The 15526-nt window shown below is 42.3% G+C and overlaps 1 protein-coding gene across 1 annotated transcript in view; it reads right to left on the reverse strand.

The window, feature by feature from the left end:
- Positions 1-15526, reverse strand: part of LOC131794254 (anillin-like) — a 38519-nt gene that overhangs the window by 3768 nt on the left and 19225 nt on the right. The gene's annotated exons all lie outside the window — the stretch shown is intronic.

Raw genomic sequence — 15526 nt, forward strand, 5'->3', positions numbered from 1 at the left:
CCTTTCCCGTCCAAGGGTGACAGTGTGTAATACTACCCCATCTGCCCAAGGCAAGGGAACCAAAATCAACACAAAGTAATACCACTTCAAATTTTAATCAATATATCAGAAACTACTCATTTATTCAAGAAACAATAGAGAGAAACTTTGTTCCTAAGATAATAAACTTTCCATTGCTGCCAAAAATATTTTCTTTCATGCATGCATTCAGCAAATATCAAGAGCTCAAATTAAGTGAATAGAAATCTCAACAAAAACCATCCATGTTGCTCATGAACTCACAGAAAATTGTTACATTTCAGGACAAACTACATCTAACTAATCTATTGAATGAAGAAAATAAGTGATAAAGAATTATTAATGCTATTTTGGACTGACTCGGTGGTCAATTCTTCAAAAAATCATTACAAAAAATCAAATTTTTACAAGCTCGAGTTTTCGAATTTCGCGCCAATGTTCAAGCGAGATCGTCCGCGGTATGGTTCTTAACCCATTGACTCCTACGTGTAACACGTGCCTACCCAAAAGTTAAAATTTTGGAGAAACCGGAAAAGTAAACACAATGCGCAGTAAAGTTTGACAAATCTTTTTTTCCCAAAAACAAGCTCACGTGAAAGAAGACCATTTAAATAACTTACTATCAACGAGGAAAGCAATAGATGCATATTAAGTTTTTACTCTAAAATCAAGATAAAAGATAAAAATCAGTAAATTTTTGCGCACGTGTGCAAAAAAAGTATGCGGATCGGATTTCAAAGTGAATATGCAAATTCATCAGTGTGTGGAGAGATCTCATGTTACATGGAAATTATAAATGAGGAGAAAGACAAAACTGACCAAGGAACGTTTCGGGAAAAAAAGCTTTATTCAAAACAGTTCTTGATTTTCTGTTAGAACCGAAAAACGTACGAATTTCTTACGTGTGCGAAACCCACGAAGTAGAATTCATCATGCTTAGATCGATGTTTACTTGACTTCACGGCTAGAATATTGCGCAGCGTTGTGTTGAAAATACTGAAAGTTCTACGTTTTAACACAAAATCTTCTATTAGACAATACTTCTTGGACATCTCATTACTCAAACGTGATATTTACCGTGTCTTTGAATCTTCATAATGTCTCTAGGCCTCGCTTGAAGTCCGATAGTTTGGTTTTCGCTTTACCGCCCTAATTCGCATCGCTTTAGAGAATTGTAGTGTTGTCGACTCGAAAGCTTATTTTGTCGCCTTTAAGACCGTGATGTCCATTATTTTTCGAGCAGATTATTCTTTAGCATTTTTCCTTTTCATATTGTGTTCCAGAAGGTCTAAAATGGTGGGAAAGGAACAGAAAATCCGACTTGAAAATATTGAAAGTCGGCCGCGCGTACGCCATTTCTTTGTAGTTGATCATTTCTTGTGAACGCATATAATGATGCCTCTGTACTACCCCCTAAAGTTATCAAAATAACTGCGCAAAAAACGGATTCTGATTGGTTTATAGATCCTCTAACAACAGAGGAAGTTTGGAGACAAAATTCTGCTTAGTAGGGGAGATAGGGGGGAAAGCGTCTCTCGCGCAAGTCCCCCACGCGGCACGGGCGGTTACGGGCGGTTCAGAATCCAATCAGAATCCGTTTTTTGCGCAGTTATTTTGATAACTCTAGGGGGTAGTACAGAGGCTTCATTTTATGCGTTCACAAGAAATGATCAACTACAAAGAAATGGCGTACGCGCGGCCGACTTTCAATATTTTCAAGTCGGATTTTCTGTTCCTTTCCCACCATTTTAGACCTTCTGGAACACAAAATGAAAAGGAAAAATGCTATAGAATAATCTGCTCGAAAAATAATGGACATCACGTTCTTAAAGGCGACAAAATAAGCTTTCGAGTCGACAACACTACAATTCTCTAAAGCGATGCGAATTAGGGCCGTAAAGCGAAAACCGAACTATCGGACTTCAAGCGAGGCCTAGAGACATTATGAAGATTCAAAGGCACGGTAAATATCATGTTTGAGTAATGAGATGTCCAAAAAGTACTGTTTAATAGAAGATTTTGTGTTAAAACGTAGAACTTTCAGTATTTTCAACACAACGCTGCGCAATATTCTAGCCGTGAAGTCAAGTAAACATCGATCTAAGCATGATGAATTCTACTTCGTGGGTTTCGCACACGTAAGAAATTCGTACGTTTTTCGGTTCTAACAGAAAATCAAGAACTGTTTTGAATAAAGCTTTCTTCCTGAAACGTTCCTTGGTCAGTTTTGTCTTTCTCCTCATTTATAATTTCCATGTAACATGTCCACACACCGATGAATTTGCATATTCACTTTGAAATCCGATCCGCATACTTTTTTTGGACACGTGCGCAAAAATTTACTGATTTTTATCTTTTATCTTGATTTTAGAGTAAAAACTTAATATGCATCTATTGCTTTCCTCGTTGATAGTAAGTTATTTAAATGGTCTTCTTTCACGTGAGCTTGTTTTTGGGAAAAAATACTGCGCATTGTGTTTACTTTTCCGGTTTCTCCAAAATTTTAACTTTTGGGTAGGCACGTGTTACACGTAGGAGTCAAGGACATCCATCACACAGTAACCACCACCCAACCCAACCCAATCTCGTGCGTGGGAAATTAACGTCTCCTACCCCAAACCCTGCAGGAGACGGGACCTCCGGCTTGACGTCTTTTCCGAGAAGATGAAGCAACGTGAGTGAAGCGACCCACCCACCCACCCGACCCACCCACCCAACCCAACCCAATCTCGTGCGTGGGAAACCTACCCCAAACCCTGCAGGAGACGGGACCAGGGGAGGACATCCATCACACAGTAATCTCGTGCGTGGGAAATTAAGGTCTCCTACCCCAAACCCTGCAGGAGACGGGACCTCCGGCTTCACGTGAAGCGACTTGCTTAAGGCCACAACGTAGTGCCCCATCCAGGACTTGAACCCGGGCCGTCCAACCCAGAGTCCAGCGCTCTGACCACTGGGCCACTCACGTCTCACCAACGTTCGAGGTTATTCGACCATTTTTAACCTAATGTTTAAGGACAGCAATTTTGACAGCGAATACAGGCCGTCGAAAAATGTTTCGATCGACGAGGCAATGATTCCTTTTAAAGGAAGACTTTCCCTTAAACAGTACATGCCCTTAAAACCGGTAAAGAGGGGAATCAAAGTGTGGGAGTGTGCAGATTCGTCGAACGGCTTCGTTTGCGATTTGGAAGTCTACACGGGAAAACAACGCAATGGCAATCCCGAACAAGGACTCGGACACCGCGTTGTCAAGTTCTTTGTGGACGTTTCCATTGTTCATGCTTATATTTTGGAGAAACTGTCCCCGCATCACCAATCAAGAACCCAACTGGCCTTTCGTTTTAGATCTTGTGAAGTTACTGATCGGAAATTTTTCGGCACGGCGATTGTCTGCAAGTTCTAGGCGCCTAGAAGGAGGGCATTGGCCCATCAAGTTCTCCAAAGGTCGCTGTAAGCGTTGTTTAAAGCGAAACAAGGAAACGTGGTGCCGAATGGCATGTGAACTTTGCGGCAAACGCATTTGTTTAGACTGCTTTAAGGACAGCAATTTTGACAGAATTGCAGAGGAAACGAATCGTTATGCGCGGCACGCGATGGAAACAAAACCGGACCCTGCTTGGCGTGAAACCGACGCCGAAGAAGTGAAGGCATTCTTCGCACTGAATATCCTGTTTGGGATTAAACAATTGCCCGAAGTATACTCATACTGGTCCAGAAACCAGCTTCTCGGAGTCCCAGAAGTGCAAAAGATTTTTCCGAGGAATCATTTTGCCAAAATATCGCAATATCTTCATCTAAACGGAAATTAACGTCTCCTACCCCAAACCCTGCAGGAGACGGGACCTCCGGCTTGACGTCTTATCCGAGAAGACGAAGCAAGGTGAGTGAAGCGCAAAATCTGGTTTAAGGTCCTTCCTGTGACAGCAAATAGAATAACACAAGATCTCAGACACGCTCTCGAAAACTTCCCAATTCATTAATGGCATGAAACTTAGAAGGTTAAGAGGGGTCTGGTCAATCTTAGAACCTGGGCTCAAGGTTACACACATCTATACAAGTTGCCTAGTAAAAAACCACTGTAACCTGCAGTTCCTCATGGTGCTGGTTAAGAAAACAGCCTTGCAGTGCTCATAATGCCATGTAACATGTAAATTCACTTACCAAGTAAATTTGTCAGGGAACATCAGAAAGATTCCCTCAGTGGCATCATTTGTTGATAAAACTCTAGAACAGTAAAACTCATGTGGCCCATGTTGGACGATGCAGACAAAGTAAAACACACCAAGATCTGACAAACAAACATAAAACAAAATCAGCTTCCTCATTTACAGAAACTCATATTTGACCAGTTCTTAGTGTCAACATCCAGGGAAGCTTGTAAATTGCACTGTAATCCACAAATCTCCATGAACTGCTTCCTGAATAAAGTGTGTAAAAAATACTTTATTCCTTATTAGTTTATTTTTGACATAACATTCTCTATTATGATATACTATTATTATAATTTAATTATCAATAGTATAGTTGCAAAATTACTCACTTTCTAATTCTAACAAATTTTATTGTAAGCTGAGCACAGAACAGCATGTCTAGATGAGGTCAACAAATTGAAAACTGGTGGTACTGAAGGTGCACAGGAATTTAAAGCAACAAATGTTGGTTCTGAGATGCCAGCATGTACAGCAACCTTATCCCTGTCAGGTGACTGTCTAATAATTATCTGACCTTGGTTTAACTGATGACATGAACATTTTTATTACATGTTTGCAACTATACTATTGATAATTAAATTATAATAATAGTATATCATAATAGAGAATGTTATGTCAAAAATAAACTAATAAGGAATAAAGTATTTTTTACACACTTTATTCTGATAGTCTGGGATTCAATATTTAATGCTGCGTTAAGAGGAAGAAAATAAATTCTGATTAACCAAATGCTCCTACAATTGAGATACAGATGAGTATATCAGTTAATCTATATTTAGTCAAAGACAATTGTATACACGTATGTAGAGAATTTCAGCAATGAAATGCAATAAGATTGTTCACAAGTGCACCTACTTGCAAGTAATAACACTTTTTCTGCTTCAATTTCTTCCCGGGAACCTTTAAAGGTGATGTCATTGGCAACACACAAATTCAGAGCTTGACTTGCCTGAAGGACAATGTTCTGTTGGTATGCTGCCTCCTCAAGGAGGACCTATGAAGACAGATTTAACCATTAATCTAAGGACTTTATTTATAATGAATTTAAAATAAATATTAGTTTATTGTCTTTCCTTCCCTTTTCTCATACTGTATTTCTTCCCATGTCTACTGACCTCTTCAAAAAAGTTTTTCAAGTCAGCAGACACACTTACTCCTGAAGGTAGATTCTCTTTGAGCATATATTGATATAGTGACAAGAAACTCCTTTTCTATGACTTGTGGGAATGAAAGGGCCAGGGGCACAGAGAGGATGTGAATTTTAAAAAAATCATTGGTAAATGCTGAATTGTAAATTAAGTGGACTTCATGCATGTACTCTCATTCAAGCATACTTTAATCTCATCTTGTATTCTCTTTGGTCGCTGTGGTACTGGCTGTTTAGGCTTGTGCACTGTCTTGGTAGCATATTGTTCACTAGTCTGGCTGTTGTATCCAGATTGGTAGGTGCCTCTTTCCTCTCTATCAGACTCCATGGAAGATGTTGAAGCAGTTTCTTTCCTCTTCCTCTCTTCTCTCTTTTGTTCTTTCTCAAGCTTACAAAAAGAAACAAAATAAGGTAACACAAGGCTAACACATACAGGTGAAGCCAGAGCTCAGCACTCTATAAAATGTGTCAATAGTAAGTTCCCACAGTGGGATAAATGTCTTGAAGGCCAAGAGGTTTATTCAATGTAACATATACATGGCCTAGTATGACAGGCTAAAACCTGGAAATGTGGTAAAGAGTTAAGGGCTAAGTTTCTCAGAACCTAATAAAAATGAGACATGTACATGTAATATGGAATAATTATTGAAAAAATATTATGTGATGAGTGTTGCTACAGTATTAAAATCTGGATCAGCGTAGAATGCTTATCACATGTGCAAAGCATATCACCAAATTAGAAAAATAAAAATAACTGCTTATGACATTATAACGCAAAGTTCAATAAATATCAAAGATTAATGGATCACAGTTTTAGATACAGGAATGATGAAAAGAAAAAACAAGTTCAGCCACTGTACCTGTTTACACTTCTCTTCATAGCTCATTTGAAAAATGCCCTCCCTCTCTTTCTCAAGTTCATCGAACTGACCAAAGTCAAAGGTGAATGTCATTTCATGAATGTTTACATCGTTAAGGTTGATTGTTTCATTTGGATCAAAGTGGGACTCTTTGGTAGGTCTTCTAGGAACTTTAAATGCAAACTCCTCTCTTTTAGTAGATTTTCTTGGCTTCTTTGAAGAGCCTTGGGCCTGTTTCTCCCACACAACAGGTGTTACCGCCTGTTTGGAATCCTGGTCAGCTACTTTGGCAGCACTTGGAGGTTTCTCTGTTTTGGATTCTTTCACTGCATTGACTCTGGTTTTTTCCCTTTTGTTCTCAATCCTTTTTTCTTCTGAATTATCACAGGAAACTGCTTTGACGGTAACAATGCTTCCAGTGATTTCCCTGTTTGCAACAACAACTTTTGGGCTTTTCTCTTCAACCACACAGGCCTGGATGACATGTGGTTTTTCTTCTGTCAGTTGCTTTCCATGATTCAGCTTCACTCTCTCATCACTGCCAACTGGAGTGGCAACAATAGTCACTTTGTCATCTGAAGTTTCTTCCCTTCTATTTTCTTTCACTTTCTTATTGTCAGCACATCTTTCCTGTGCTTCATTGCCTGCTTCATTCAAGTTAATCACTTTTTTTCGTGGTTTTGGCATAGGTAGATCACCATCAGCTTTGTTGACACCATTTAAATCATCAACACTTCCTTTCCTTTCCCGTTTGACTGGAACAGGGGAAAAGTTTCCATTGCCTTCCTCATCAGTGGATGAACTTCTTTGACTTGTTTTGGCACCCTTTTTTTTTTCATCTGCACCTTTGCTGATTTTTGCCATATCACTCTTATTGTCATTCTTAATCTGGCTTTGATCCTGACAAGTTGTAGGAGGTTCTGGAGCTTTCCGTTTGATCACAGAGTTGCTATTTTGATCTCTGCCTTTGTTTCCTTTAGTATTCTTTGGTGGAGATGGAGCTTTTCTCTTAGCTGCTTGCAACTGTTCTTCGGAGCTTTCATCAGAAATGTCCTCAGTGACTGCCACTCTCGGGGGCTTAGGGGGAGGTATAAATTTCTCTTTTTCAATATTCACTCTGCTTTTTGTTGACACACCATTCTCAAACACACTCCGTGCCTCAGCCAGTTTACTAGGGGTATGTGATGCCTGAGGCTCAAGATATTTCTTGTCCTTTATATTCTCCTGAAAACAAAAGATAGTCAAAGATCAAATTAGCATAAATAAGTTACAGGTAAATTTTGCCCCCCATATTGTAGGTGTTCAATATGTTCAGTCTCACAAAATTTAAAATATTGTCAGGCAGTACAGACGACTCAAACAATATCGAGGGCTCAATGAACACAGTCTTTATTCCCGAGCTTGACCACGAGCACTTCGTGTTACAACAACAACAATAATAATAGGGGAGCCCGGATGTAGTTTCCCTCAGGGAGGGCCTAGGTACAAGTGACGGGCCAACATCCCCCCTTCTTTGAAAAAAAAAAAAAAAGAAAAAAATTAATAGTAAATAGAACAGAGTAAAGTAGGCAGGTGTAGCCTTATATAAGGTTCTGTTCGGACTGTTATCATGGAAAGTTCTGCAACCGTGCTGTTATGCAGCGCGAACGTTTATGGCAGGCATTACTTGAGTTCAAAGTCTTTGAACCGAGTTGGTGGTTTGATGAGTCTTGTGCGTGTTCTCATTTCGGGTTGGTGATCCCTTGGCTGTTCTTGAATTGTAGCAAGGGGTGTGTCGATAGGCAGCTCACTTGGGCCCGTGGCTGGTGTGCTTGGTTCTTGTGGTTGTGGAGGGGAAGGGGTGTCGAGAACTGGGCCGCTGTTATTTTTGTCCAATGAGGGAGGTGGTTGCTGTGTAGGCTGATTAGTGGGCATATTCAGCTCTGATCCTAGACGATTGTAGTGATTTGCAAGGCTGTGGCCTGGTCTAGGCGTGAGCGTGGGTGGGGTGCACGGTGGTGTTTGGGGAGGAGGAGGTACTGCATGCCTGATGTGTATCCGATTTCGTCGAATGGTACTGTGGGGCGTTTGTATGGTGTCCGGTGACACGGCCATATGCCCAAGGGTTGCCTGGTTTGCTTGTCGGTGGTCGTGCATACACAAATTCACCAATGTTGATGCTATTCTGCTCTGGGCCCGCAGTCTTGTCATAGTGAGCTTTACTGGTGTTGCGTTTGGCCTTGAGTTCTGCTGATACAGTGTCGCGGTTGATTGACATGGGCTCGAGAAGGTGGTCAGCTGTTGGGAGCGTCGTTCGTGTCCGGCGGCTCACCATGCGTTGGGCAGGAGAGTAGGTGTGGTCTTTTGGTGGTGTGTTTCTGTAATTGAGCAAGGCGATTTGGAAGTCACCTGATTTCTTTAGCATAGACTTCGATACTTTCACTGCTGCCTCGGCTCGGCCGTTGCCCTGGGAGTGATAGGGACTTGAGGTGGTATGTTTGAACCCGTACTGAGAGGCAAAGTCCATGTAATCCTTACTGGTGAATTGTGGTCCGTTGTCTGTGTGGCAGATACGTGGAACGCCAAACCTGGCGAAATGAGCTTTGGTTTTGTTAATGACTGATGTTGCCAAAGTGTCGTCAAGTTCATCCACTTCGATCCAGTCAGAAAAATGGCACACTGTTACAAGGTAGGCTTTCTGTCTGTACTGGAAGATGTCTTGGCTGATGATCTGCCATGGTAGTGTTGGAATCGGAAGTGATCGCATAGGTTCCTTTGTTGACTTTGATCCATACTGTGCGCAGGTACTGCAGTTGTTGCACATATCAAACGCTGCTTGTCTCATCCCGGGCCAGAATAGTACGTCTCGTGCCATGCGTACATTTGAGTCAGGACCAAAGTGGTTTGCATGGATTTTCAGCAGCATCTCAGCTTGCATGGACTGCGGTATCATAACTTGGGCGCCTTTGTAGATGAGGCCATTGTCAGTGGTTAGCTCGTCTCTGTAGGTCCAGTATGCTCGTAGTGGTTGTGGTAGCTGCTTTCTGTCATCCGGCCAGCCTTGGGCGATTGTGGCCATTAACTTGGAGAGGTGTTCATCCTTTTTGGTCTCGTCGCGTAGGCGAGATTCGGTGGTTTCTGTGAGGCGGGGGTTGTGGGTATCGGATTCCTCTGTGAGTTCAGTCCTGAATACTTCAAAGCCTGTGACCCTGGCATGTACTGGGGTAGGTAGTGCTGCTCTTGAGAGAGTGTCTGCCAGGTAAAGTGAGGTTCCTTTCTTGTATTGGATGGTGAAGCGGTATCTCTGCAGTCTCATTAGCATTTTCTGTAGCCGTGCTGGGGCTTTGTGCAGAGGTTTTTTGCAGATGGTCTCAAGTGGCTGGTGGTCGGTGTGAACTTCGATATCTGATTTGCCATAGAGCCAGTGGTCAAATTTTCCAAATGCGTTACAAATGGCCAAGCACTCTTTTTCGATTTGGGAGTATCGTTGTTCTGTTGCGTTGAGGCTGTTTGATGTGTATGCTACGGGTTGGAGGCGTCCTTCACTATTGGGCTGAAGGAGGGCACCGCCCACGCCTTCTTCACTAGCGTCGACTTGAAGTGTGACCGGTTTACTGAGGTCATAGTATTGGAGCACTGGTGCAGTGGAGATGAGGTGTTTGGCTTTGTTAAATGCGTCATCTTGTGCTTGTGCCCACATAAAGGGGATATCTGACTTGGTGAGTTGGGTGAGAGGCCGGATGATGGTGCTGAGGTTTGGACAATAGGGTGAGAGATAGTTGGCCATTCCCACGAATCGCTGAACACCTGCTTTGTTTCGGGGTGGGGCCATTGCTGAGATTGCTGCTATCTTGTCTGGGTCTGCTTGCATTCCTCGATCAGTTATGACGTTGCCCATGAATTTGACTTGTTGTAGCTTGAACTGCAGTTTGCTCTGGTTTAATTTTATGTTCTTTTTGGAGCAGCGCTCCATAAGTGCGACAAGACGGCGGTCGTGGTCTTTCTCAGCTTCTTGGTAGGTTGTTCCTTCTCCGAACACAAGTATATCATCGGCGATGCATAATACTCCATCAAGACCCTCTAGAGCTGACATGAGGCGCTTTTGAAATTCCTCAGGAGCGCTTGATATGCCAAATGGGAGGCGGAGCCATCGGTATCTCCCATAAGACGTGTGCATTGTCGTCATCAGTGACGATTCTTCATCAAGTGGTACGTGTAGAAAGCCTTCTCTGACATCAACAAGTGAGAAACATTTGGCATGGCAGAGTTTATGGAGCTGTTCAGACAGTGTTGGCATTTGATACACTGGTCTGAGAATTCCTTTATTGACTGTTTGACTGGGGTCAATGCAGATTCTTGTCTTCTTTGGTGTCTCTTTAATGACTTCATTGGAGCACCACGAGGTGGGTTCCTCTACTTTCTTTATGATACCAGCTGCGGTGTATCTGTCAAGGGCTTCCTTTTCTTTCATGCGTTTTGCCACAGGGACTCGATGTATTGGCATTTGTACTGGTGAGACGTCAGCTTTTACTTCGAAATGAACTGGGGGTCCCAGGCAGCCAAGGCCTTCGAAGTTTTCAGGATACTGTGTTAGTATGTCTTCCTTGGTGAGGTTCCCGGGTGGGGCCAGGCGTCGTTTGGAAGGGATCATTATAGGTTTAGAAGGTGAGGGCGTTGCTGGGTCACCGTATGGGTTGGCACTGTCGGGTTGGTCAGGGTGGCGGCCTTTTACTCCCTTGAGTGTACCGTTGGCTTGAGCTGCTGGGTTGCCTGGGTCTGGATTGGTTTGTGGCGAGCTGGCTGGGTAGGTAGGGGCTCTCTTGCCTGACGAGTCTCTTACTGCTGATGTGAGTGAGAATATTTCGTGTGCCCTGATGGTGATGAGCCCCAGTGCCTCGCAGTCGGAGCCAGAGAGAAGGGCTGGTTTGTTCATCATGACATCCCTAGGAAGTATCTGGAATGTGAGCGATTCGTATCGTTTGTTTCTTTCGCACAGAAGGTCGATCTGCCCCAATGGTTTCAGCGGCTGGGAGTCGCCATAGGGGTGTAGTAGGTAGGGTGACTTTCTAAGCTTCATGTTTGGCATCAGCCTGAAAAGGGTATCTTCAGACAAGGTATTGCAGGTGGCGGCGGTGTCTATTTGGAATGTCACTGGGGTGAATTTGTTCCCTGTTGCAGACATGGGCAGTGTAACAAAGTATTTTTTCTTTGCGTGGGTTGTGTGGATACTGTGTATTTGCCGTGTTTCCAGGGAGTGGCACTGTTCTTGGTAGTCATCAGTGTAGTACTCCACAGGGTGTTGGTCATTTGTCATCTGCAGCATATGTACGTTTTGTTCACGAGGGGGTTTTGGTTGGGACCGGCCGCGAGGTGCTCTGTGGCCTCGCCCCCTACCCTGAGCTTGCCATTGGGTAGTTCTCCTTGGTTGTTCATGTTGGGGGGCGCCCGTCTCGAGACAGACTCTGGAGAAGTGGTCGTTAATTCCACACTTAGTGCAGGTTTTGCCATTTGCAGGGCATGTTTTCCAGGGGTGAGGTCCGCGTCGGTTTCCACACCAAAAGCAGGTTCCAGGCTCCCGCTTTAGTTTCATTTGTTTGTGGCTTATCCAATTAACTTGTTCCTCGATTCCTTTTGTGGCGTCTGTTATGAGTTTGTTGGCTTTTTGGGCTGACTCGAGGGCCTTGGCTTCGGCAACGACATCTTGCATGTTCTTGGGCATTCCGTCCGACTTTAAATGCGTTTTTAGTAACTCAGCTCTCATTGTGCCATCGTGCAAGCCAAAAACGAATTTGTCACGGCACATTTCGTCGGTCAGTGCATTGTACGAGCACAGGCTGCCCGCCTGTCTGACCTTAACTTCCCATTCCTGAACAGATTCGTGTGGGCTTTGCTGAGTGTTCCAGAATTTAAATCTGTCCGCCAATAGGGAGCTTCCGATAGATCCAGTGTAATGAAGTCGTAATTTGTCCATCCAGATCCATGGTTTTTTCTGATCATCAGCTGCTATCTGGGGTTCAATTGTGTAACGGATCACTTGCAAGGCTTCGTCCGGCATTGCCGATCGGAGCGCTGATATTTCCAGTAACGGTTTCTTGTAGTAATCTGCTCTCTCTGTCTCGGGGTTTTTCGCTAAGTTTCGGTAGTCTGCTTGGATGCAGTAGTCGTGGAATCTGAGTTCGAAGTTCTTGAAATTTTCAGACATATTTCCGCCGAGTTTCAATTCAGGTCGCTTGAGGTTCGCCATCGCTGTTTGACGAGTCGGCTGCGGTCGTTGAATTCGCTAAATGTACGTTTGCTCTCCGTAAATGCTTCTCTTGTCGATTTATCGGATCTATCCCACTCCTGACACCATGTCAGGCAGTACAGACGACTCAAACAATATCGAGGGCTCAATGAACACAGTCTTTATTCCCGAGCTTGACCACGAGCACTTAGTGTTACAACAACAACAATAATAATAGGGGAGCCCGGATGTAGTTTCCCTCAGGGAGGGCCTAGGTACAAGTGACGGGCCAACAATATTGCCCAGATATGTTTTAAATGCCATAAGTAAACAAGCATATTTATGTTCAAGATTATAATAATGAATCACCTTCTGTTGATCCTTTGCAGCATTGGCTTGGAATGCTGCAGATCGTGATGCTACACTAGGGCTACTGACATTGCAATTGTTCACTCCAGTTCCTTGGGTTACAGCTTTCCAATGTTTCTTTGGCGTTGCACCATTTTCTTGATCTTTCTGTTGCATCTTCATCAGCCTTTCTTTTCTTGCCTAATTGAAAGAAAGATTGGCCGTTTTTATGCTAGAGACGTTAAAGTCGTCTCGAGACGACTTTAACGTCTTAGACAACTTTAACGTCTCTAGCACAAATGCATCTATTACAATGTTGCATCTAAAAGGATAATTTTTTTAATGGTGAAGGAAGGTCCTCCTCTTAGAAATTTTTCCTTCTTGAAAATGAGCATTGAGTTTACAAGGAAGAAGTTCTAAATTGGTCACTCCTTAACATAAAGGTTGAGGGCTTTAACTACATGTAACACTTGACAATGTGCATGCTAATAGACTCCAATATCTGAGATTTGACTTTAATCTTCTACATCATTCTAAACAGCATATGACAGTCTGCAGCATTTTCCTGCATCTAGACAGCTCAGAGAGCCACAAAACTCTAGAAAAAAAGTTTGGCAGTCCTGCTAAGCACTTTTCTCTCAACCAATTACTTCTGGCTTTTTCTTATTACCCTGTTTCCACCAATAGCGTAGCTCCATTTTTTGCATTTAAAACACATAACCAACAACTCATCCATTTGTTTTGGATGAAGGGCTAACACTCAAAAATCAGCAATAGAAATCCTTTATGGTGGCCAATTTACATTTTCAACTCAGTGGATAAAATCAACTTATCCTATAGTATTTGAGGTTGATGGTTTGTCACTGTGCACTGGTACAGTGTAGATATTCTTAAGTTGATTTTGCAAGCAATTTACCTGAACTGATGGGCTATTAACATCAATGTCCTTGGAATTTTGCAAAATAGCACTTTTGCCACTGTCCTCACTGCCAATTCTGCGTCTTTTGATGTCATCAGTATCCACCTCAGCCGAGCAGCTGTCAGTGTTGTCTTCTGACAAGGGACGCCGAGTCCTATCATGAATGGGCGAATTTCTCTTAGCTCTGCATGCTTCAAGTTCTTCACGCTTTTTGACAAGCTGGTTTTTCCTTGCCTGAGTCCTTGCCAATAATTTCTGTTAAAAACAAATAAATTATCAACCGTTAGAATTTATTTTTTGAAAAGGGTTTGATAGATAGAAGGAAATTGGGAAGAATGTCACAACGAATGAAAATAACTTACACGTAAAATAATAACACGCTATTAGCCTTTACTTATTAAAAAAAACACATTTTGTAAAACAGGATTAAACTTCCGTAAAGAGCTGTTGTTTAGTTACTTTTTTCAAATGATTTGACAGTTACATTTCAGATAAGCATCGGTAATTTGCCTCTAAGTTTTCTTTCTTGCTAGAAAAACAGATGCGGTGAGACTGCCGTTCTCCAAACTTACACACTTGCAATTTTTTTTCATCCATGCTTGTATCATTCTTAATTGCAGTGACAAGGTGTTGTTTTTTCCTTCCCTCTGAATGAAAACCACACATAGACTTGGTAAACCACCAGTAAACTATAGTTGTATATCTTCAAGCATTTTCCTGTGCAGCTTCATTGGCTTGGTCCTGTTTTGTGAAAAATATTGTCTCATCAAACTGTTGTACATCATCTGCAAACATATCCTCAGGGAGGGGATCCTGGGGATCTGGGAAATAAGTAGGGAAGGGAGGAGGGTGTTCGTGTGGCTTGTAAGAATCCTGAATTGTAATGAAGCTTCCCTTTTTGCCTGGACAATTTCCCAGGAGGTAAAGGATATTGTACTTGGTGTTGATACGAAGAATCTGGAACAAAAAAATGAAAAACTTCTTAACACAAGGCTTATTATTTGTTCAATCATTGTACATTTTATTTGGATCTACAGCAAGGTACTATTTTAATTTCAATTCTAACAGTTTCCAAATGAACATTACTTGTTCAAATTACCTTGACAGCAAGGAATGTACAGCTATTATTTCCCATGTGACCAGGCATCCTCTTTCCTGGCCAGATTCTTCCAGGATCCTTATTTTAAAATCAGACAAAAAAAAATGAATTATGGAAGAAAAGTAATTCACTGCTCCTTGTTGAGTGGTTATTGCTACCAACAAATGGTCACAAACATATCTTGAAAAGAAAAAAGGCTTCAATGCCATCAGGGCATAACCTGACTGGAAACAACTAAATGTCAAGCTCTTCTATAATAGAGGAAACAGAAAAAGCAGGAGCAAGTTTCCTTCCCCAACACAGGCCATATTTGCTTGCTTCATTCTTTAATCATCTTTACTGACAGCTGGCCCAGCTGTGATAGACTTGCCATGTTTTTATCCCAAAACTATCTGTATATTCAGTGACCTAGATTACAGGATTTGTCTGTATTTCATACCTGCCCGCCTCCTGTTGCTCCCATTTTCCTGTGTGTTTTTGAATGGCCATGAGAAGCTGGTTGGCCTTTCATCTTCCACCTTTTCATCACACCTTGAAATCCCCAGTCAATTCTTTGTTCACGAGAAAAAAAGAATGCATTACGTTACCAGAAACTGAAATCCAAGTAGTATTTGAAAGAGGATCACTGAGCAGCAGTTGCTAGCAAATTTCCTAAGCAGGGAAAGAGCACATAGACCACCAGAAAAATTTAAAGACCAATAAAAAATGATGAAAGTTAC

The sequence above is a fragment of the Pocillopora verrucosa genome, chromosome 3 (genome assembly GCF_036669915.1).
Source record: "Pocillopora verrucosa isolate sample1 chromosome 3, ASM3666991v2, whole genome shotgun sequence".
NCBI lineage: Eukaryota > Metazoa > Cnidaria > Anthozoa > Scleractinia > Pocilloporidae > Pocillopora > Pocillopora verrucosa.